This window comes from Doryrhamphus excisus, linkage group LG14 (genome assembly GCF_037039965.1).
Source record: "Doryrhamphus excisus strain RoL-2023G ecotype Guam linkage group LG14, RoL_Dexc_Guam_v1.1, whole genome shotgun sequence".
NCBI lineage: Eukaryota > Metazoa > Chordata > Actinopteri > Syngnathiformes > Syngnathidae > Doryrhamphus > Doryrhamphus excisus.
Window position 1 is genome coordinate 13,859,818 of NC_136370.1, and position 24,815 is coordinate 13,884,632.

The 24,815-nt window shown below is 40.2% G+C and overlaps 1 protein-coding gene and 1 long non-coding RNA gene across 2 annotated transcripts in view; one reads left to right on the forward strand and one right to left on the reverse strand.

The window, feature by feature from the left end:
• The window catches only part of qpct (glutaminyl-peptide cyclotransferase), a 131,039-nt gene that overhangs the window by 29,576 nt on the left and 76,648 nt on the right, over positions 1-24,815 (forward strand). The gene's annotated exons all lie outside the window — the stretch shown is intronic.
• On the reverse strand, positions 9,655-24,202 carry LOC131140018 (uncharacterized). The gene is made up of 3 exons (XR_009132335.2): positions 24,139-24,202; positions 14,963-15,159; positions 9,655-11,551 (listed from the first exon to the last, which is right to left on the reverse strand). It is a non-coding gene; the product is annotated as an uncharacterized LOC131140018 (long non-coding RNA).

Below are 24,815 nucleotides of genomic sequence, written 5' to 3' on the forward strand. Positions count from 1 at the left end.
AGCCACTGGCCAGAAAGAAGATGTAGAAATGTACGGTATTATATAAACAACGGCAAAATAAATGCATATTTGTTATCACTTGTCTAACATGTCACTGTTTTGTACGGTCAAATATTCCCACAAAAGTGAAGACGGAAAGTTTATCGTCACATAATCCAACTTCTCGGCGTAATCTTTTCTCACAAAGCGTCTATTTCATCGTCAGACTAACCGAGGTCAGGCCAGCCCCGCGCCGCTCAGCCTCACGGTTCTCTCGCCCTATATGTACACTTGGTCCGGCTATGTAAACTTTGACATGTGGGTGTCAATCTCTCCCATATTTACCATGGGCTTTATCAGACCATGATTAGTTTTCCGAGCAAATTTGGAGGTAAAAAGAAAAACACCACTAGCAGTGTGTAAGCCAACAGTGCGTGTGCCACTGTTGGGCAATGCATATTTACAAGGGTCCTGCTTGTTTTGCTAAGGCTTTCTCTGTAGGTACATGTCAACTGAGGGCTTCGGCAAGAAGCAGGGCTTTATCAACAAGAAAGTAAGGGGGTATTCACACGGGTTCGTGTTTGTTAGCGCCGATCGTCCGTCCTCTAGTAGAACTGTAAATATACCGGGCTGCATGTCAACAATCAGGTGTCGCTGAAACAATCACAAAATTATCAACACTCAAACAAACAAAAAGGAGTCCAAGCTCCTAATGCACTAACAAAACCGGAGTCGAGTCTATAAAAAAACACAACTAGTGGGATTATTTCCATTTATTGCATTAGGAAAACAACAGCATAGGACATCCTAAGATTGAACTTGATAGGATTATATTTGTGGACACTGGTCAATGACATACGAGGGCCCTAAGTGTTTGCCTCAAACAAATGGTCCCCACTAAACGTGTACTCAAGCCAGAGTAAATTTGATTGCGGACAACGGAGGGGCGAAGAGGTGGGGGGAGGTGGGGTGACCCGACCATTCCTGTAAATAGTGGAGAAAGAGAAACATTTGCTGTGACGTGGAAAAGCAAAGATGGAAATCGTATGCAAATGTTGGCAGATGCAACGGTATAGTTTGCTCTTATGGCCATTAAAGACTCCTCTTGGAATAACGATGATGATGACCTCAGTTGGCATGCTATACAATTTGAATGTATTATATTTTTTATTAGAATTAGAAAATCAAGGCATCAATAAATACACCCCGCCGTGCTCAACCTCATCCAGAGTCAACGCAATCTAATAACCACTGATACAAAGATCTTATCCAAAGATATTAATGTTCGACTTTCTCCCTCCCATGTTACCTTCTCGTCTGGACCAATTCTACTCCACACCGTGTGGTGTCATGGTAACCGAGGGAGTCCCAGGTCTCTGTTTAATAAACGTAGACGGACAACAGTGAGGGTCCCATATTGACCACTCAAGAAGAGATTAAATGCTGGTGACATTTCCGAGGTGGAATTTGCAATTTCCACAAATATGAGGGCATCCTCAAAGCCGGCATGACAGCACATAAAATCAATACAAATAACCGGAATCCCTAATACCTTGATCCCTGTTAGTGGAGGGATGCATTACAACTAAGACACTGGGAAGTGGGAGACGGAGCCCTCCACCCGCCTCCGGGCTCGCTGCTGAGTCCCATCGACTGTCTCCAGGCCAAACACACATGCAATAACAATTAGGTGGGCCCAATTTTCTCCTATACACATGTTGAAAACACACACACACACACACACATTATTATAGCTACAACGAGTCAAACCGATTGAGAAGTGAACCTCTGATACATTTCAAGAAGAAGCATTTGGCAGCTGTAAATGAAATGATTAAATGGCACACAACACCATTCACAGTGCCAACATCAACATTCCTATTGATATTCCGACTGTGGAAAGGATATCTTTGGGAACACATTGGCCACACCCGTCGTGAGTCATCACTCCAAGCAGGATTAGTGGGTTTACCCCAGACTTAGCCAGGGGGAGACACTGAAAAGAAAACAACTCTCTTTCTTTATATCCTCACTTCTGCCTGTTGCAAAAGTCACATTTTTTTCAGGGAGGGGGGTTGTGCTGTGGGGATTTGGAGGCTGGGCTCGTCTGTACTGTAGACTTTGGAAGTGGGGAGTTTTTATTCACTGAACACAAGGACAGGTGAGGCAAGGCAGGTGGCGTTTTTTTTTTTTAGAGCTGGGAGAGCAGTCGGCGCCTCTTCAAAGCAACACTTGCAAATGTCACTCGCTTTTAAGTCAATGAAGCTCCGCTAAAGGCCTGCAAAAGGTGATCGCACTCCTGCTTTACCAGTGACGTTAATGCTAGACCCGATCAATGACCTCGTAAATAAGGTATCAGTGTTGTAGAGCCCATCTGACCCAGAAGCTTCATTTCCTGTTGATTGTCATGCAAGCCTTGTTATAACCACTCTATGGAGGTGATAACAGTGCACCTGCTGTCCCTACTTCCTGTGGTGGCTCCTCCCATTCATCAAATGTGGTTGTGCACACACATTTATGGCATTATTGCATGGCATTTATGGCATTATTTAGTGTTATTTCATGTATTTTTGACCATATTTGGGACCAAATGTGGGCATGCATATTTAGTTGCTGAATGTGTGCAAAGACATATGCACTATTTATATTACAGGAAATTCAGTGGACATTTAACCACAAAAATGGCATTAAATAATTACAAAGATCATTAGAAAAATGAGAAAGAAATTCATTTATTAATTTATATTCTACCGCTTATCCTCACAAGGGTTGCAGCGGGTGCCGGAGCCGATCCCACCTGTTTTGGGTGAGAGGCGGGGTACACCCTGGACTGGTCGCCAGCCAATCACAGGGCACATATAGACAAACAACCATTCACACTCACATTCATACCTATGGACAATTCGGAGTTGCCAATTAACCTAGCATGTTTTTGGTATGTGTGAGGAAACCGTAATACCACACAGAGATGGCCGAGGGTGGAATCGAACTCGGGTTTCCTTGTTGTGTGGACTGAAGAAATAAATTTAATTCAGAAAATTAAGCATTTTCAGGAAAATATATATTTTTTTAAAGGAGCCTATTTTCATTAATGATTATCCAAAAGGCAGTATCAGGCATAACTTTAATAATAAATATTAATTCATGTAAATGTGTCATGTTAATTTGGCAACACTTTTTTCATCAAAGAATTTATTTAGCTTTGTTAGTAGCCTTAGGCATATCTTATATCTCAAATAACAACAATGACATGTTTTTTCATTCCCAATGGATTACATATGCATATCTTTCCATTTGTGTGTTTTTTTATTGTGGATTATGGCTGTTATTTTTTGTACATGTTTTTATGTATTTTAATTATTTTAGATGTATTGGATATATTCTATTCTATACACCACTTTGGTTCTCTGCGATTGTTTAAAGTGTTTTACAAATAAAGTTGGAATGGTTTGCATAACGCGTGACTTTAACCCCCCATGCGTGCGGACGGCCCGTGGGGTCCACATATTTATGTGAGATGTTTCTTTTTCTGCCTGCCTGGATGTGAGAATATGAGGCCTGGTGTTAAAGCTTCTCTGTCAGGAGGTATTACTGCTCCGTGTTGTGCAGGAGAACGATCGGAATCCCTTGCCACTGATATCTTAATCTGCGTCTTTCAGGAGAGCGACTCCTAATGAAGTGGTCACCAGGGAGCCCGGCGGAGGGAGGCTAGGGCAACAAGGGATCCAGGTGACCCGTGACGTTCACTTGCAGGTAAAACGGGAGGGGAAATGACATGCCTGGACAGAGCATGCCCCTGCTTTTATTTCGCAGCCAAAAGCCTAAAGCGCATGCAGGACAGGAGGTTTTAAAAGCTCTGCCCTGGTTAAAGCTGCCATCATCATTACACTAAGAGGCTGAACTCTGGTGGCGTAATGTGTGTGCTGAGTTACTCGGGCTGTTTGAAGGGCCCTCAGCACAAGTGTGTGTGCTGTTGACACTCCCCATTTAATATTGTTTGAATTTTTCATCCAGATCCCAAGCCCTGTTATAGGAACCCTTTGTTTTCCGGCGTGTTTGTACATTCTTTGTGTGGCTGTTTGCAGAGCCATTACTGCCTTTTTTTCCGCTTGAAATGTAACAAAGTTATAGCATAGCTAGATATGCAGCTACACACTTGTCCTGTAGATAATATTTTTCCCAAATATTATCCATCTCAGGTGTCTGGCGATGGTTCGGTGCACGGTCATTTTAATCTTTTGACTGGACATCCAGCTGCAGACATCCCTGTACCGCCCCCCTTTTTCTCAGCTACTATTGTGCAGGCGACCCTGACGCAGCTTTCAATGCAGGTCACAACAGGTTAGCGACAAAGCTCGGTGAAAGGGGGGTTTTTTGTGTGCGCGTCTGAAAGAAGAAGTGCACGCGATTAAAAATAGCCTGCCCTCCTGTCAATGCATTGCCATTAAAAACAGCTGGGCCGAGCTCCTGCCTGCACTGAGCCACATGAAAGTTGATTCACTCTTTGTGCTGCTATCTTGTCACAACTCCCCCTTTACTGCCGCCCTTTGTTGGCTGCTTTGTGCTCGCGCCATCGCGGAGGCAAAGTCAGCCTCATAAAAAGAGTTCATTTTGGATTCACTGGCCTCCGATGAACACTGGGAACTTTCTTTTTTGTGCCTTCATCCATAAATTGATGCTCAATCACCGGGTGCTGTCACTCGGCCTCAAAAGATTCTTTATGAAGCATTTCCTACTTCTCCCCTTGGACACGTTTTGTCAATTCAGCCATGTAGGTAATTGGCCTAATCACACTCGGCTGCTTCGGAGGCTGCCAGGATACCAACAATGCATGGTGGCTGCTCTGCTCGTTTTTATTCATTCATGCCACTGCAAGGCAACAAACAATCTATCACTATATTACTTATATTTCAGTTAAGTATTTGTATGATGCTGTCGGGTATGACACATCAGGGTTTTCATTGAGTCCACAGGTAAAAGTAAACACAGACGGTCCCACCCATGGTGATGCTGTCGGTGGCCGCGGTGAATCAGATCAGCGCTACCTGAGCGGCAAGGCACTCCAGGGGTTAATAGAAGAGGAGGACGAACTCCTCTCATTTAGCACCACCTCTATCTTTAAGCATCGAGGTTGGTCATTTTCTGCCACCGTTACTGGTGTCCACTCATTTTCCTCTACCTCTTGGAGCAACACCAAATAAATGAAGTCAAAAAAATCTGAAGTCAAATAGGACTGTGAAAAATTTAAATAATTTTGTAATAGCATTGTTTATTTCACACATGCGTACAATGCTATAGTTAAATGTACAATAGAACCTTGCCTTTGATAGACCCATCTAAATGTCGTCTAGCTTCATGTTGACGTTCTCCTTTGATTTTGGATCAGCATTTGCAATAAGAGCGACTTTCAGGATGCCAAACATTTTAAAGTATAAACTGTATAGGTACTCACCACTAATGAATGATAACGTAAGATAATACATGAACAGATGCAATGGGAGTCACGGTGTATAGGATATATATATATACTATATTTCATTTTTGCGTCTCACAGCAACTATGGTGTAATCAATAAACACAACAAGAAAACATTACTAGTGAAGCATAAAGACATAAACATAACAATTTTTAACTGTTACAAGGCTATGAATTTGTCTGGGGATCCCCCGTATGGCAGACTATATAAAGTATGAAATCAAATAAACAACAAGTTCCATTTGGTCATTAAAAGTCCCTAAATTAAAAACAACATGACATAATTAATGTATATGGAAGTATATGATGTAACCATAACACTGCGGTAACTAAGCAGGCCATCACAGAGTAGTATATAACAATAATAGTAATGGTAGTGCCATCCATCCATTTTCTATACCGTTTGCCCTCATTAGGGTCATGGTGAAGCTGGAGCCTATCCCAGCTGACTGGTTTTGGTCACTAATTGTGCAGAAGGTTTAATGTAGAAAAGTAAGGTTACTTGATGCCTTTAATGCCCCATTTGTCCTGTAAGGGTGATTATTACATAGTGCTTATATATGAGTATGAGTATGTGCTTATATATGAGTTACAGTGCATTGCTCCTATATAATATGTTAAGGTGAGTAAATCCAACTCTCATCCTCTTCATTTTCTCCTATACACACACACACACTTCTCCGCCTTTCTGCTCTTTTGTTCAGTCCGTCTGCCTGCTTTGGTTGCTGCTGCTGCTGCTGCTGTTGTGTTGCTGATGGAAGGGATTGTCTGGTTTTATTAATATGACAGGTGAGCCTGCCCAGCTGCTGCCTAAGTGTGTGTGTGTGTGTACGTGTGTGTGTGTGTCGGAGCCAAAAAGCAGCAGCTGTCTCATACACGCAACACACAGGTCAATAGTCTCATAAGAAGCCACCCACATAGGAATGATTGCGGCATAAAATGCAGGTTTTATTCATCCATAAAGCATTTTTTTTATCTCATACAGGAGCAAAGCAACGACACAGCACAGATGCTGTCCACCTTGACAACATATTACCCTCATATACTACCTCTTTTGTTTACTTCCTGGGCTGCAAATTACCTCTTGTCATCTGCCTTGACGTCCCTTCTCATGTACACTTTATGTTTTGACTCATATGCTGGGGTTCAATAGCACCATATTGACTCAGGTAATTGAACACCACGAGGGAGACACTCTATTCATAAGACAGGCAGGGAGACAATTTAGTGACTAAAATAGTTATTGGGTCTTGTGGCAGGTTAGTAGCAAGGTGTTGGCCTGTGTGTCTGTCATTGACTGCAGCTCACGTGTGACGATGGCAGCTCAGAGGTCTTCCACCTGGGTCGCTCCATTACCTGAGTGCTTGGACCACCTTTGTCTCCCTTCTCTGTGTGGAAAATGAATGCACGCTAAGTGGTCGGGGTCAGCAGGCGTCAAGACGGACGTGTGTATGTGTTGCAGGGTGATTGCTGGCTCCGTCTCCTGAAAAGGGGTACCAGAACGGTACGGCAAAATGTGTACTGGTTGCAGACATAACCAGCGTATAGTCGCTGGCCTTGCCAACACATGCCACAAAAACTATCTTGCGGGAGGGCCCCTGCCCAATAGCACTCATCATAGGTACATTTTAAAAGTTAATCCGTGTGATCAGTATCAGTATCGGCCGAAAACCCTAATTGGAGCATCCATAATATTTACATATCATGACCCAGTTAAAAACAAACACTTGGGGATGATAAAATACAAACAAAATGTAAAAAGCATAGCAAATAAACAGTTGCATGCAGTTTTTTAATTTAGTTTTTTAGAAAATAAAGCCTAAGTAGTCCTAAATAGTAATTTCAGGCACATGAACGTAAATATGGGACTATTGAGGAGGACCGCATCCTTTTATATAACACCATAATGTATTATGCAGCTCTTGTTTTGGTGCAAATGTACCCAAGGGATTATATTTTTTTTTAGTTTTAGCCTTCAGAGGTGAATAAAGCAGCCACTCTAACCAGGAGACAAGGTACGTTTTATTAGCAGTTTCTGAGGAGTCGACAGACTGGCTGACTGATAGACGGATAGTGCCGGCCCACTAAGTTAGCAGGGTCGGAGGACAGGTTCGTCCCCTGCACTGACCCGTGACCACCGTAAGTGGCTCCTGGGTAAAACTCCTGGCCATTTAGTTTTTATCACTCTTCATAAAACCAGACTGGCAACTTTTGAATTGCAGGAACTGAAAGGGTTGAAGTGAGTTCTTTATTCATTTTATTTATTATTCAGTCCAATGAGAGAATACATAAGTGGAAACTTGAAATTATAAAAATTAATGTTTTTGTTTTATTTTCATAAAAACACAATGGTTATGTTTATGGATGCCCGATATCATGATCCCATATTGGCATGAAAATCGGTTAATATCACTTTTATGTTTGATATCAGTACACAAGGGATGACATGCTCCACACAGCACTATGCTGGCTAGATGAGTAAATATGTAATTTGCAGTAAAAACACCAGTTATGCAAGGAACATTTTTGCGTTCATACGTGATGTGTTGAATGAGTCTAGTTTATTGTACTAGATTGCATTGATCCAAAGTTTCATACTTTGTACTTTACTTACTAACAGATGTTTGTGCCACATAGAAATGTGCAACTTTTAATATTGTATTTTTCGCGCATTATTTAGTTGGAGTTGCATTTCAGTCTAAGCTGTCTTACTTGCTTTGTTATTTTAGTTGACCACGAGTGGTGATTTTTTAGATGAATAAATGATTAAAATAAATTAATATATTATAAATAAATTCTAACAAATATGGCACAATTTACACACATAGCATTATCATTACACAAGAACAATCTGACATTAATTGTCTCAGAAGAGCGGCAGCCTATTTCGGTATCTGTAATGAAGTGCTGGATACATCATGTTTTGTTTTGTTCAACAAAATTGAAATGAATATACTCTACATAGCGACTTTATGTTAACATGACATTAACATTTGTGTTTTGTTAAATCATTATCATGAATTGTATTATCTAGCATCTATTATACATTTATCTGTTTATGCCAGCATTAGTCTGTATTTACGTATCTATTCATTAGGGCAATGTTAGTTTTACTCCTCTACTCACTATTTGCTCTTCCGCTTTTATTTAATTAAGGTATTATTATCATAAATTCTGTTTTTATTTATAACTGAAACAATGTTTCTGTCAACTGCACTGCTTTATTGATTTACTATTTATTCATGTAATAAGTCTTTATCAACGAATAAGCTATCTGCAAACTTTACAATTACAGACTTTCATCCTTTTTATTTTACTACCAAAAAGAAACGGATAAAAGTGAACAATTTATAACTATCTTTTCAGACACGGTGAATTGTAAACTTGTAAACATGTAATGTACTTCAACATAACCTGTTTAACCAGTTGTGTAAGCTCTAATGCATGCTTGAATTATTATGCTATTAGCATCATAATTCATGTATATGCACTATACAAAATAGGATAGTTCACCTTGGCTGAGGTCTGTGTCATGTTTATCTCTTGATTATGTCGTCATCTTTGTGATGTCAAATCATTCCGGAGACTATAGCTCAAAGATCTGTCACGGAAGCAGGTTGAACCACCACAAACGTTCCCTTCCCGATTACTCATGAAGTACATTTTCTATAGGAATATTGCTTCTTTCTAGGTGTGGGCCTGTCAAAAGACAAGGGCTTAATACGCTGCATTGCTGTTTAAAGCACACTTTGCTCTTTTCAAATTTCCCCATTGTACCCGGCGAGATGAAAGGGCTCTTTTCAACGTGAGGTTGAGCTTTCATGTTTTTCCTCATTAATAGCAAACTTTTCTTTGATTGAACTGAAGTCTGAGCCCGGTTTCTGCCAGACAATCAGGCTGTGGACGACTTTAGCGGAACACAATGTCAAAGCAACAAAGATGTTGTCTCAAATCCCTCTCGAGATGTCGGGCCCCCGCGTTTTACTGCAGCCGACTGAGAATTACAGTAAGGAGCCTTAAAAGTGAGGATTTGTAACTCCTCTGATCGGACTCTGGTCACGGCCGGTGGAGGATTAATCCATGAAAGCGGCGGCAGGACAGGGAACGTTACATGCTTTTTAAATCACCTTTAAGACATAATCATGTAAAATGACCAAAATAATGTCTATACTATCTATACTTTTAAATGATAGCCCAGACAAGTGATTGATGCTTTATTGATACTTAGGGAGCATCACACAGGCAGGCTATACATTCAAATTCAAAAGTGACAAGAAATGACATAAATATGTTGTTTGGAGCACGGAAAACATTTCATTAAAGATTAAGATATTTTTGTTATTCCAAAAAATATATATATGGAAAAAAAATCTGCAGAAAATATGAATATTTGTCCGTCATGCCTGATAAACACGGTTTAAAAAAAAGTCCAGAATTTTTACATATTCTGTTAATGTTTTTTTTTCATAAAGTGATGAGATTTCACACTTTTTATAGTTGCTGTGAGACAAAAATGAAACTTGAATTTCCAAGCAGTAGGTTTCTTTCTTTGTAAATGGAAGATTCCCCTTCTAAATGCGGTTGCATGACATTATTAGAGCCCTCTAGACCTTAAATAATACCCATATAGTCACCTTTACATTCATTTCAAGTCACAATGTCATACAACTTTATGTCAAAAAATCCAAAATATCCCTTTTAATTAATGCATTTTTTTAAGCTGCAAAACCTGTATTGTGATGCGGTGTCCAACTTCTCAGAATTGTATCCTCTATTTTTTCCTGCAACGTCATTGCACATCTGACTTCCTCACATTTACAACTTAATTTCCTGTTCTGTTGACTTAAAATGTTTGTCTAAGTACATTTTGATCATCTTTCCAGCCAGTAAAAGCTTTATTGGCTGAGTGAATTGCAGATATGAAATTAAAACTGTAAGAGACACCGCTATAGTATATTTGAGGGATTAAAACAAAGAATGCTAGAAAGAAAACTGAGAATGAAATAGTGAATTTTCCATCCTGGTGATTTTTCCATTCCAAAGAGGGCTGGGCCAGTAAGAGGTGAGCTTTTTGTTGGCGTTATCACACATTGTTCATTTGTCTCCCACCCGGAAAAGCCGTGTTAAGATAAGACAATCCTATCATCAGATTGTCTTATCAAAGTAAAGAGCGACACAGGAGCTCAGTCAGTGTGAACAATCAAGTCAGTCTGGATGAAAAGGTTAATTGGCCCCGGGATGTTTGGGGTTAAAACATATGACAAATGGGGAGTGAAGATTTCATAGTCACATGTCACTTTTGAGGTGTATGAATACGACTCAAAGTGGTCATTTCTGGTCATTTCAAGTGCACGAGCGTGCAAGCCCTCACACAGCGGTTGACACCGGGGTCAGTGGAATTGCCCCACTTGAACTAAAAGACATTTAGTTTGGTTTGGAAAGTGAAAACTCGAACACCGTTAATTTGTTTGCTCTTCCACTAGTCAAGACCACAGCAAATGCCATCACCTCAAAGAAGCGGTCGGCCGTCCTCACTTTTATTTGTTTGTTTCTTTGGAGGGTGTGAGAAGTTGCGGTGGACATTGGACTTGTAGGGAGGAGGGGGCTTGAGTAGCGACTCTGCATAGGGGAAGGCTGTGCGGCCTGAACGCTGGCAAACAAGTTAGCTAGTGACAGGGAGACGGCGGGGTGGGGGGGTTTGGGGGAGTTGGAGGCGTGGGGTGGGGATTCATTTAGCCAGGCATAGCTGCTCTTGTTTGTGGTTGTCCCTGACAGCGTCGCCAACGCTGCTCCAAAGCACCTGTGTTTGCTCACTAGCTTTCCCCCAATCTGCTCGAAAAACGCTAGGAGCATGTCACATGGCGGCCAGATAGCCTCGGCACCATGGGAATACAAAAGCCGGGGCTTTTAGAACAGTTAATCATTAATGAAGGCCTCTCTTTTGTTCCCATTGAGCTCCATGCTGACAGAGGCTTTGATATTACATATGGCAGACAGGTCGCATGCAGATATGGCCAAGTACATCGACAGGGCCGGGCTGCCAGGTCGCTGGAACGGCGGCGATGAAAGCGGGCAGGAAAAAGAGACGGAAAGCCATCTGCAGATGACAGGAAGAACACAGCCGTCAGTTTCTTTTTTACGTGATATTAAATGTCATTTGAATTAAATCATTTGATCCTAGAAATAGGGGTTAAGTACATTTTAGACAGTTAACTCATTTATGGCTAAGTACTGGACTGGAAAATAGATTGTTTATTTTCTAGAGTTAAAAATTGTACATACACGATGACCTAACCACAATTTGCAACACAAATATTATACATATTGACAATTACTATTAAAATGATGATTCAGAAGCATGCACAAAATCATTCCTAAGAATAAAGTGCAAAATAACCGTAGAAAAATGAGAAAAGTTCAACCAAAACTTTGAGTAAGTCATTGTCAGTGATTGGCAGAAAGGTAATAAACGGAACAAGTCTTCCACGGGATGGGAAGACATTTTACCAAGGCCGCAATTAATTAACACAACGTAATCTCAGTTTGCTCTCCATCTTGAACTGTCAATGAGACCCAGACTCATTTCACACTCATCAACGGGTGCTGTGGAAAAGGTGGGGGTAAAAAAAAAAAAAAAAAGACATGAATTAATTTTGCACATAGCAAGGGGCCAAATTTATCTGGAGGGGAGATTAGGTTTACACAGTCACGTTTGTATAAAGCTGCACTAAAGGGGTCAGAGACACTCTTATCTTCCTTTTTACCTAAGAATTCCAACGGTTCTTTATTGAAAGTTCGTCTAGACTGAACCCCACCGTAACACCCCCCTACAGTAGCAGGGATAGGTTCATTTTGTTCACTTCTTAGGTTTTCTTAGTTTATCCCTATTAATAGCTAGAATAGCTTAAATCTAAAATACCTTAAAAAGGAGTACAAACATTTAGTGGTGGAAACGTGGCACAAGAGCGGTTAAAGTGTCCACTCCAAGCAGGATGCTCTGTGTGCCTCCAGTCAATCATTAACATCCGGTGATACCTGCAACTCTCACGGGCAAAACACATATGGAGGCTTTCTGTCAGGGAATGAAGGAACTGTCTGACATGTGCGTTTTCACAGGCACGTCAGACCGTGTGTCTTGTTGTGTAATGATAATGGTAATGGTTTTATTTCATTTAAACGTGCATCAGGTTACAATTGAATGCATCACATAATCAGTTCACAGTTCCACATGTCTAAAAGGAGTAGGAAGAAGCAATGCTTATTAAATCCTACCCTTCCATCTGGTAATTTTACAATCAATAACTGTTTGTTTACTTCCTGCCTTTCTGATATAATAATTTTTTAATTATATTTAATTATTTATATATTTTATTTTTTGGACACATACAGAAGTACGAGGTGATATGACCATCCAATGACATAATGGGTACCATAGTAACCGTCAATATAGTAATATATATAACAGATAATGACTGGTACATCCTTGTATTTAGCAAACATCAACTGCTTGTATTGTTTCTTGAATTGGCTCATCGCATTTTTTAAGTATCTTACTCAATCTATTCCATAGTTTGATTCCACATACTGAAATGCTATGGCTTTTTAACGTTTCTTCTGAGATCATATTTCTCCTCTTGTAGAGAAGTATTGGATGACATTTTTAGGTAATTGATTATTTTTAGCCTTATGCATTATTTTTAGCTGTTTAAAGATTAACTATATCAGCAAGTTTAAGTATTTGTGATTTTAGAAATAAGGAGTTAGTATGTTCTCTATCGGTGGTATTATGAATTATCCTTACTGTGTATGTATTCATGTCGCTCATAATTGGAATGGAAAGTTCCCCCAATGTCAATCATAATCAATATGGAAAAGTGGTATAGTAATCCCTGGTTTATCACAATTTACTGCTTCCAGACCTGACCGTGATAAGTGAATTTTCTGAATGCAGGAGTCCTTATTTAAAGTATTGAAACTATGATCTTCCAAATACAGTTTTCAACATTATTAGAGCCCTCCAGATATAAAATAGCATCCCTATAGTCACCTTTATATTCCTATGAACACATGTCGAATTAAGTATAGTACTTAAAGTATGAAATGCCACTAAATATGTCATATTTTAGATAACTCAAAATAGCCACCCTTTGCTTTTTTGATAACACTGTAAACTTTTTTTTGTTCTCTCAAGTTCACGAGTGTCTTGTCATTTAGTCACTTAGTCATATTTCTTGCCTTATTGATGGTTTTAGGACATTTTTTGCTTATACTGTTTTGGGCATAATAAGAAATAAATTGAATTGAATTTTGCGTTTGTGTGGGTTACGGCCTAAAGAGTACATTAAGAGTAAGAGTTCCTTATTCTTGGGCCTGTTGTGAGAAAATGTATTGCAAACCTGCAATACGAGCGTATTGTTCCTGTGATCTAGTCTGGTACTTGTGTGCAGGTGCTTGTAAAATACTACATATCATCACATCATCTTGGAATCTGTCTTTTAAATGGATCTTTTGAATACCTTATGTTATTATATTATTTTTTGTTCATTGTAACTGAAAAATTTGTCAAAAAATACATAACATTTGCTTAACTATGAATAATTTTGACTAATAATAGGCCGTAGTCATCAACAAAATAATATATTTCTGAAAAACCGTGATTGTGAAGTGGTGAGGGACGAAAGTATGCAGTATATGTACTGTGAAGTATGCAAGTACATCCATTACTTAGGATGGGAGGATGTTCCGAACTTGAACGTTTGCATGCTACAGTTGTAATGATCAGAATAATGCTGCTTGGGGGACTCCTTCCTAGCTCGTATTAAAAACTAGTTCATAATGAAAACCCCAAACGCCTATTATGGGAAGTGAAGACATAATAATGGCATAATAATAATAATATGAATGCATTGTATTGTTAAGAATCGTGCATTATTATCAGTAAATAATTTCATTACTTAAATTCATTTTTTTCCAGTGATTTCCAAAAGCAAAATAAAAATCGTGGAACAATGATGCATAAATTCAACTCCAACTCCCAAACATTAGCAATATGAACATTTCAAGGTCGTGTGGATGAGACGTTGAAACGATTGTCTTCATGCTAAGGTCACATCACAGCTAAAAATATCTCATATGCTCATGCACGAGCATCATGCAGCCATAAATCTTCTCTCTCCTCACACGCAGCCGGACTCCACTGTAGAGTATTTATTTGCTAACCCTGGTCACTGACGATAAGAACCATTGGTGTTCTCAAACTGTAGCCCCCAATCTCTCTTGGTAACAATGTCTCTAACAACACATGCTTATACCGTTCTGCTCACAATGAGAGCAAAATAGAGAACAAAACATAGGTGATAATAAATCCTGCGTCAGGCGATGAGGAAATAAATTAGGTTGTGGCAAGTCAAAGGATGGGCTTAACAAGGGTATGCTTCTAACAACAGTTCCTGTTTCAGGAGGGAAGGTACATGTGTGATGGATGGCTCTGCAAACATAGTTGACATACCTGGCCAATGCCATGGGCCGGTCACAACCCACGACTGAGAGGGACATTGTGTGAGCACTGGAGAGTGTTTGTGTTTGAGTGTGTGCAGTGTACGCATCAGTGTAGCTCTTCCCGCAGCTTTCCCATCTTCCCTGCGAGGCTTCCTCTCCCTCCTCCGCTGCGCTCGGCCCGTGGGGATCACTTCAGTCAGCAGAGCCCTGTTTGACAGAGACACAGGCTCCGGATAAATTCCACCCTCCTATTTATGGGATGTGCACTTCTGCTAGGACGCCTTCGATCCGTCCTCAGGGAGCCTGCATCTCAAAACACTCAAATAGTCTGGGTGCAGCGATAAGCAGTGGGATGGAATTATACTCCCAAATCTTTAAAGAGCTTTGTTCCATCCCATTTTAATCTATATCCTGCATTTCTTTCCACATTTGACCATGTTTTCAACACTTTTTTTTCTTACTCCTATATTTATTTCTTTATGTATTTAATTATTATTGACTTTATTTTATTTACTTATTCACTTGTTTCCTGTATTTGACACGCATACGCAAACTGCAGCATCTATTGCTTCTCTTTCTTTCTTCCTATTGGAAAATGGTGACATGTAAACACAGCAACGGTCAGTAATTGCTAAAACAAGATTAAATAGAATTAAATTAAATCTTGTGTAATCATGTTATTCCTTCATATCATTTATTAAGCACGTTAAATAAGCCGTTCATGGAAAACAAGAAATTAGCTCATAATTTTCTATTGTTAACAGATGAGGCTTACCACTTGGAAATACATGGAGATCAAATGTATATCCAGGATGGTGTTTTTGTTTTTTTTTGTTTTTTTTAACAGAGCGTGGGAGATGGGTCAGTGCAACCCGGTGGATGAGTGGTAAACCTTCATTGGGAACACCCAGGAATGTTTAGTTAACTCGCCCGTCATATTCAAGCATGTGTGTCAAAGGTGTTTACAGGGTGTTGACATTCACACATTGGCACTGAGGTACACGCAGCCATGTCTGACTGAGTTGGAAGAATGGAAAGTCCAAAATATTGCTCCCAAAATATTTGCAGTACAAGTAGTTTGGTTAACAAGATAAATACAAATGATAATAACAACATTGCTATTATTATTAATATGATTATGTTTTTATTAATGCAGCATTGTGACAAAGTACATAACAGTACCCCCGAGAAATGTTTTTTTTTAATAAAAAGTATATTCCATTTGTGTTGTTTTCTCCTAATTTATTTTTTTTGTTAAGAACTACAATTCTAATTTTAAAATAATATGATGCTTTCCTTTATTTTCAAATGTAATTTGTGTAGTTTTTCCACCTACATTTGCATATATTATGTTAAGATCATCTATTTTACTGTGTAAAATATGAAATAGTTTTCTTGTAATTAATGTTGGTTTGTTCATTGAAATAGAAACATTTGATAAATGGAATTGCCTTTTTTGCGTGCACTTTTCCTCGTCTATATTTAAATAAAGGACACATTAATTTAACATACTATAATTCAACATACTCCAAAAATATGACATTGTTAAAAAAATGATATATTATATTAATACATTTTATTACATCTTTATTAAGTTTATCAGACTAAACCAAACTAATTTTGCCATTTCATGATAATGTTTCATTATTTAAATTAAAAACAAATTTTACAATACAGAAACAGGCTGTAAATAAATTAAACCTGACAATGTTTGCCTTTATTTAATGACTTATACGGAAAACACAATTATGTGGTCATATAACAAAACATACATAAATATAAATGAAAATCACTATAATTACATATATTACATTTTTATACAATTTTAATTTAAATGTGGCTTTGGGCCCTTATTAGTAATAGAATATTTATTTTTAGATAAAGCAGCTTAGGAAGAGGCGGTCAACGTCGTGCGTGCGTGCGTGCGTGCGTGCGTGCGTGCGTGCGTGTGTGTGTGTGTGTGTGTGTGTGTGTGTGTGTGTGTGTCTGGCCTCATGACCACCCACAGAGAGCATGAAGTGAGCAGCTCCAGTCGTATCCTGCCAGCTCCCCACTGACCCACAGGTGACAAAGCCCATGTTAAGGTGTTTGTACATCCAGTCACTTTAGAGCAACAGAAGCACACTCCACAAGTGTGCAGGTATCACTGGGCCAACACCGTTTCAGGTAATTGGAGGAGTGTTGTAAGTTTCCTATATGACTCACTCCGCTCTTCTGTTAGGCTGTGAATGCTGCAAGATTGTAGGTCTTGGTGAACTTCAAAATCAAGTCGCTCTTAACTCATAAATTACACGGCCGCGGACAACCTTAAGCGGTGTTGAAATGCCTCGAACAGAGCTTTATTTCAGCGTTGGCGGAGCGTGAAGCTGAGAGCACCACCCCACAAGGAGCCGGGCTCTCACATGCACAAATAAGACGACTATTTATCCTGCCATACCTGAGCTCTGACATGCACCAAACATGGATGTGAACATTAACAATCGATGCTTCTTAATGAGGAGATGCTGCACGTCGTCCATATTAGGCCTTCATACAATTACAATTAAATGGAAATATAGTTTTTAGTTTTTTTATTTAAACAAAATAAAATTCCCTTCTTTTGAACTAGAACTAATCTTGGCGCCGCAACTGATACTTTGAAACGTGAACTGATGGATTAAGAGCTTATTGATAAAGCATTGTATTGTAGCATTATTTTAGGTTGTGTGGCTTTTAAATTGTATCATTGTGATGAAAACACATCAGGGAATGTCTTTTCTGTGTTTTTTCTTCACAACATCATATTGTGTAAAAATCATCCCCACTCTGACCACCCAGGGGGTCCCTGACACCGCAACCTTTACAAAGGGGGATGGGCGCGTGTGTGTGTTTGTATTTAGGCAAGTGTCTGCTCACATGCATGAATATGCTCCTTCATCTTATGTGTATTGATCTTCCGCTGACATCCCGCCACTTTTTTTTTTTTTTTTGGTTAATTATTTGTTTGTTGCTTGGTTTCAGATTCATGTGCTATTGTTATTTTATTCCCTACAGACTTCCGCTAGGGAAGCCAGGCAGACAACATTACATGTATGGAGAGCGAATACACAATCAGGAGAGACCTGGTCAATGTATATGCAAACACAAACCAACAGGACAAAACAAAAGAGCACAATATGGATGCTTCTAACATCCAGCGTCACAACACTTGCTCTGTTTGCCCACTCTTGTCCTTTAGGTCATAGAACGAGTGTGTCTTATTTCTCTCTCAAGAGCCCTCGGAGGCTTTCTGCCTTGGGTTGTAAAAATGACATCGTTGTGAACTCTTTTGACATTTTCTTCCATCGATACATCGTTATCGGGACTCCATGCTTGACTTGTGCTACCTCTTCTTAAAAGAGAAGCGGGGTCAACCGTTATCCTCTTTCCCGTTTGCCGCTGCCTTGTATGACGAAGTAAAAGCCTCTAAACGAGAACACGCAAAAGGTGAAGCAAGATGCGATAACCCGTCTAATTAGACAATGAAGACAGATAAATGACCATACAGTATGGCGTACAATGGGAATTAAAAGTATAAGGCAGCTGGTTTCTTATCTGGCCGGGTAAGAAGAAACCGGGCAACAAAGGGAGGCCTAAGACTAAGAGGCTTGATGCATGGGAAAGCCATGGGCCGGCCATTGTGGCTGCCCTTCTGCTAAGCAAATAGTCCAAACTGTTCATTCCCCATCTCCCATTCTCTCGCCGGTACATTGTTTGTGTCCTTGCATTTCATTCTGACTGGGGAAGATTGCTCACAGGGCCAGTGAGCAAACAGTCCAGAAAGGAGCCAGCTATCTCCTGCCTGTTCCCAGGAGAACTAGCATTTTTATTTCAGCTCCAAGCTGTCAAAGGATTGGAGAGTTTATGTCAGGATCCTGAATTAATTGCTTTAAGCCTCAAGGCTGACGCCGGCGTTTTTATCACCAAATGTTCGGTAAAATGTTTCCTAGCAAATTATGCGCCCCCCCCCCCCACCGCCCGACCCCCTCGGCCGACACCGTTGCCGTCCTTCCACCATTGCCTTTTGGTAGTCGCCAAACATGAGCTATTGGATACATATGTGTTTGTGCAACACAAATGATGTGTGAATGGTGAAAGATTTGGTGGAATGAACGCAAACAACAAACTTTTGTGTCTGTGTGTGTGCGTGCGTGCTTGCGTGTGCGGTTGTCCCCTCCCTCGCCATGACGCTAAGGTGCACGAGCCAAGCTTGGCAAGAAAATGAGTAAGCTTACAGATGCCTCAATAAACCATAGCTGTTCAGACATTTGGTGGACCAGGTTTTTAAGGCTCCAAACTGTCCTCAGAACTGCCAAACGGTCTTCAGAACCGTCTGTCATGCTCAAATGCTTACTTAATAACGTATACATAGTATATAATATATTGCAAGCTGCCGAAATAGAAGTGACTGTGTTACCTGATCCGGTTTAAAGACAATAAAAGTGTCATAAACACTTGTGATATATTCAAGTCTGCTATGTCAATATAAAATACCCAATTGATCCTTTGCTGATATAAAACATTATGTTGGCATGGCTACATGTGTTGTCAGTGCCTGTTGGCTCTTAACGTGAAGAGGCCAAAACCAACAAAGGAGGAAGCGGCCCGGCGGTTCCAGCCCTCTCAGCGCCACACGTCAATAACCGAACCTGAAGCCACCATCTGGATAATGCTTCTCTTTACATAAATACATCTGACAGAATTGGGAAGCAATACATTTGCATATCAAAAGCATTGAAATGATTTGAGGAACGTTGCAAGATACACTGCACACAGAAGTGCTCCTCAAATGGCTAAAAGTCATCCTCTGCATTTGAAGGAAAAGTCCAAGTGACATTTGCATGGATATATAAACACAACTGTTTCGAACACCGTGACCTCACCCAACGGCGGGTTGGAACAAGCCTGAATGCACCGCTCATTTAACTGCAACCGCAGATACATCATCTACAGGATGTGCACCTTTCATTATCTTTCTGCCCGCCACTTCAAGATAAGAGTATCCAGGCTCCTACCAATAAATCAGGCAGTTGACTCCTTAATCTGAGAGGATATTAAGTGACAAACATGGCGATGTTTCTGTCAGCGTCAAGCAGGCGAGGGTTAATAGTGTGTATCAGGGGACTACTCTGCAGTGGGGAGAACATACAGGCCTCATCCTTTGCTCGTAATCTGCTCAGCAGCCTTATAGACACCTCCCAGCTTTCCTCAATCCTTCAACCGAGCATCCTCCTTTCCATTATAAATAACACGGCCATTTATACCGGATTAAATTGGGGATTAATTTGATTCAAGTCCGGGTATGGGAATTCATTAGTGAGCTGACAGTGGCGCTATACATGCAGGGAATTTAATTTGGATCCCCCCGAGGGAAGTGGTACGAGTCGGAGGTCTTAAAGACGAGGAGGCGGGGTTTACTGCTGCCCACTTTGGATCTGTACACTTGTCGAGTGTAAGATTATTGCTGTTGATTCCTTGTTATTGGATTGAAATACTATTAGGTTGGGAATGTTTTGGAGAAGATGATATATGTTCACGTTTGGACCTGATGTATCAAAGCTACTTCCTGTCGTGTAAACGCAGGTAAGGTATTAAAACAAGAACATTATTTGAATGTCATGGATTCTCATGAATGTTGAAACCACTCCTGACAAGCTGTGCGGTATAACCTAAAGACATTAAATTCAAGTCAAGTGCAGATTACAGACACCCCCCCCCACACACACACACACCCAAATTGCCACATCCAGAGCACCAATCTGCTTTTCACTAAATTGGACAAGTGCCATTCTAAGGTAGGCCATCTCAATGCACATGTCTGCGTAGCAGAACATATGCAGGACAAAATATTCCGTAGTTTGTTATTCCGAGGACAGCACAGGGGGCACACGGGCTTGTTTGCCTTGACTGGAAGAGGAGATTGGATTGGGGGTTTAAATGAATCGCTGGCGCACCACGTTTATAGGTTTCATTAACTTTTAATGAGTTGGGTGTCCTTCGCCATGATTGGCTGGCAAAGCTCTGCCTTCACTTCCTGGAACTGGAGCTGAGGGGGACATGGGGAGCTTTTGCAACGATGTATTATATGGCGATGTGACGCTGAATGGGCCATATTGCGATGGAAATGGGATATAATGTGGCACTATTTCCAAAAGCCCCAGATATCCATCAGCACTGGCTCGAGGAGAATAAAGAAGCCTTGGCACATCAATCCCAGTCAGGCAGGCGTCCTTTTAGCACCGCTGACTGACAGAATTTTGATGCTAGCTTTGCCCACAAGGCTTGATCTCAAAGGCAGGCGTGAGGTCTGCTGGGAAATGCCTGTGGACCTGCCAAAGAGCTGCAACAAGCGTGTGCACCTTCTCCGACTAGTTTGCATCTGCATGCTTGATCTATATATTGCATTCTGAACTCTATGTTTTTGTAAAGGGACCATTTGCATGTTGCGATATTTCACAAGGATAAATACCGACCATCCATCCACTTCCAAGCTTATAAAAGCGGCAAGGCGCCTCAATAGATCGCCTATAGGTCACTGCATGTCCCACCAGCTGCTGCCTCCCCCCGGTACTCAATGGCTATTGTTGATGGACCTCTCTCGCTCTCTCTCGCTCTCGCTCTCTTTCTGTCTGTCTGTCTCGCTCTCTCTCTCTCGCACATCCCGTCACCCCGACATGAAGGAGTCCCACACTGGAATGTCACAGAGTCATGTCAGAAGAGATGCGGACACATCACAGTCAGCAGCCGCATTCTCACCCTGTCCATTCTGCTCTTTCTCTCTCTCTCGCTCTCTCTCTCTCTCTTTACCACTGTCTGCCCTTCAAACACACACACACACCTTTTCATCCCAACACATCCTCAAGATGACCCTCATACGTCTAGATTTTCAAAATAAATGCCACACCTGTTGGTTTTGTTGAATGTAAAAGTCCACTCCGCCATGCTTCACCTTTGGGGGATCTTGGTGTAAGGTGTATTTTTCACCAGAATAAATACAGAAAAAGTCATTTTTGCATAGCTAAAATAACAATCTAGACAATTAATTGTGTAAAATTATATGTGAATAATTTAGCAATCACACTGTATAATACTTGGAGGGGTTTTATATTACTATTTTGTTTTTAAAAGAAAAAACTATGCCCTGTTAAAAATTCCATCACTTTAATTTTTGGAACAATATATCAGTTTCATTATTGTTTTTAATTTAATTGTGTGACATAAGCTGGCATTTTTTATGTATTTTTTGCAGAAACGTGAAAAAATGTTTTGCAGTACATCATGCATCAAAATATATTTACATACATTTACATTTGTACAATAAAAATCATTAATATTAATATGGAATAATAATTTGAGGGGAAATTAAATAAATTTAAATGACTTCAGATCAGTTTAATTATACCCTTATGATTCATGTTTCTGTACCACCTTTGCTGACTATTTCCTGAAATATTAATATTGAAGAAAGGCATTGTCGACATAAATGGGATAAATGGGATAAATGGACCCGTGTGGACCAGGCCTCCTGCTGGGTGGCTGGACTTGTGACTTTGTGGTGGCTTTACTACAAATGAGCGACAATAATCAGATATCTGATTAGGAGCATTTCCCCTTAAAGAGGAGTTAAGTTGGCCAAGTCGGTTACTCCCTTGCAAAAGCCCGAGACAGAATTACAGCTTGTTGGTCCGGTGTCCCTCTGTTGCCATGGAAACAGCTCTACTTGGGTGTTCCAATCGACGGGCTGTAGCGCTTTTTAAACTACAAGGTGCGGCAGACACCCTGCTGTATAAAACACTATATCTGCCTGGAATCACTCTCTACAGTCAATGCATTAAATGGACTTTTACTAATGACTACACCCGCATTTCACTCTTGTTATCTTCACTTTACAGCACTTTGATTAATATTTCAATGTTTTTGGAACAACATAAATATGTATTTTGAATTTCAGACATTTTTCCATTCGGTTAACACCCATGGGTGGATGCGTTAAAGGCTTACACGTAGGAGTTATTACTTTCTCAGGCTTTGAAATGCATCGCTGCGGGGAGAATGTCTCACTTTCGGAGGTGTGCAGCAGAAAGGACCTACATGTCATGACACTTGAACGCGTCATATTAGTCTGTATAGATCATTTACAGGATATATCGGTTTTTCATTTCCCCCTTCAAAAAAAAAAAAAACTCCAGACCGTCTGCAGCCAAAACGTGCATGGATGCCTTGACTGTGAGGTTTAAATTTTTTTAAGGCATTCTTGGAGAAATATGCAAATGAAACTGCATGGGAATTGCAGATAAATCAGGTTAGTGGAGTAAAAGGATCAACAGGCTGGACAAGGCTGGACAAGTTGCTATAACAACATGTGTCTGGGATTGTGAACGCACCGTGCAGGAGTTGAGAAGCTATATATATATATATATATATATATATATATATATATATATATATATATATATATATATATATATATATATATATAGCCTTTTTTTCTTGCAGAGATGAAGAAGGTGCAGTGATGTGGCCTTTTATCCTTCACTACAGATTGGGGTTAGTTACCTCTGAACTATCAAACTTGCAAAAGGCCAGTCCCATCTCCTGCTATGTGCACTACAAGCGCATGAGCTATAGAAGATTTATTCATTGGAAGACATCACATGATTATTATTTATTTGTACATCTTTAATAACCTGCATACAATAGCTTACCATACTACTACTACTAATAATAATACATGTATAATGTCTAAATGTGGTCATTCTTGCAGGTTAATTTCCCTCAATCGGTCACATATTGCAAAAATATAGATTGCTAAAATGTCATAATTAAATGCATGTATCAAAGACTAGCAGGCACATTTGCAATAATTTAACATCACTATCATCAAATCACCCACAAAGCTGCGGTACCACCAATGCATCTTTAACAGTTATTTTTACACATCACATTCAATTTGGGTTGCATTTTTTTTCCGCATGTTCTCAGCGCAAAAAATCGCTTAAATCCTTTCAGCTTTACGTCCCCCCATGTTCTGAAATCCAAAATGTCTCCTTGTATAGGATGTCAGGTGTATCATCCTCCACCACCCATCCTATATGCGCATTGTGTTTCTCATTTAGACAACATATATTTTATAAATTGTTCATAAATGTAAAAAAACCAGATCCCTACCTGTGCAAAACGGTGCTTGTTGTGAAGCCACACAGGAGCCCATTGTGGAAGCTTTGCCTTGTGCCTTCTGCAAAGGGCTGCAGACATCGCGGCATTTATTTGAGCTCAAACTCAGTCACTGTTGACTTTAGCACAAAGCAAAGATTTCACTGCCCCGCTAGTTAAAAAATGATTATTTTACAGAGATATCGATCGGTGTGCTATAAAAAAAAATCAGCTTAGCGTGATATGTCTAAAATGAATAGAAGCAAATTTAATGTCTGTGTAAATTTACAGAGCCGCAGTTGTCCTATTCGGAGTTTACACATTGGGTGCAATTTGGTTTGTGTATGTCAGTGTGTGTGTGAGAGAGTGTGTGTGTGTGTGTGTGTGTACTCTTCTATACGTGGGCATAGCCTGCACTCCATTGTTTACTGGCTTTGTTTATTCGCAGATCACTTTGTTTAAAGTGCGATGCGTAAAGTGGGGTCTAGAGAATAAAAACACACTTGTACGCACTACATTTTCAGGTGCAGAGGGGCTATCGTTTTGTATTAGGTTTGCCTTGGAGGTGCAAAATGGGAGGTCTGCTTCTGTGGAGACCATGCAACATGGTTTTGGAACTGAAATATCCCCACAGTCATTCGACACAGCAGGGGGTTGAGGTTAATTCATGTGGATGACAAGTAACCTATCTT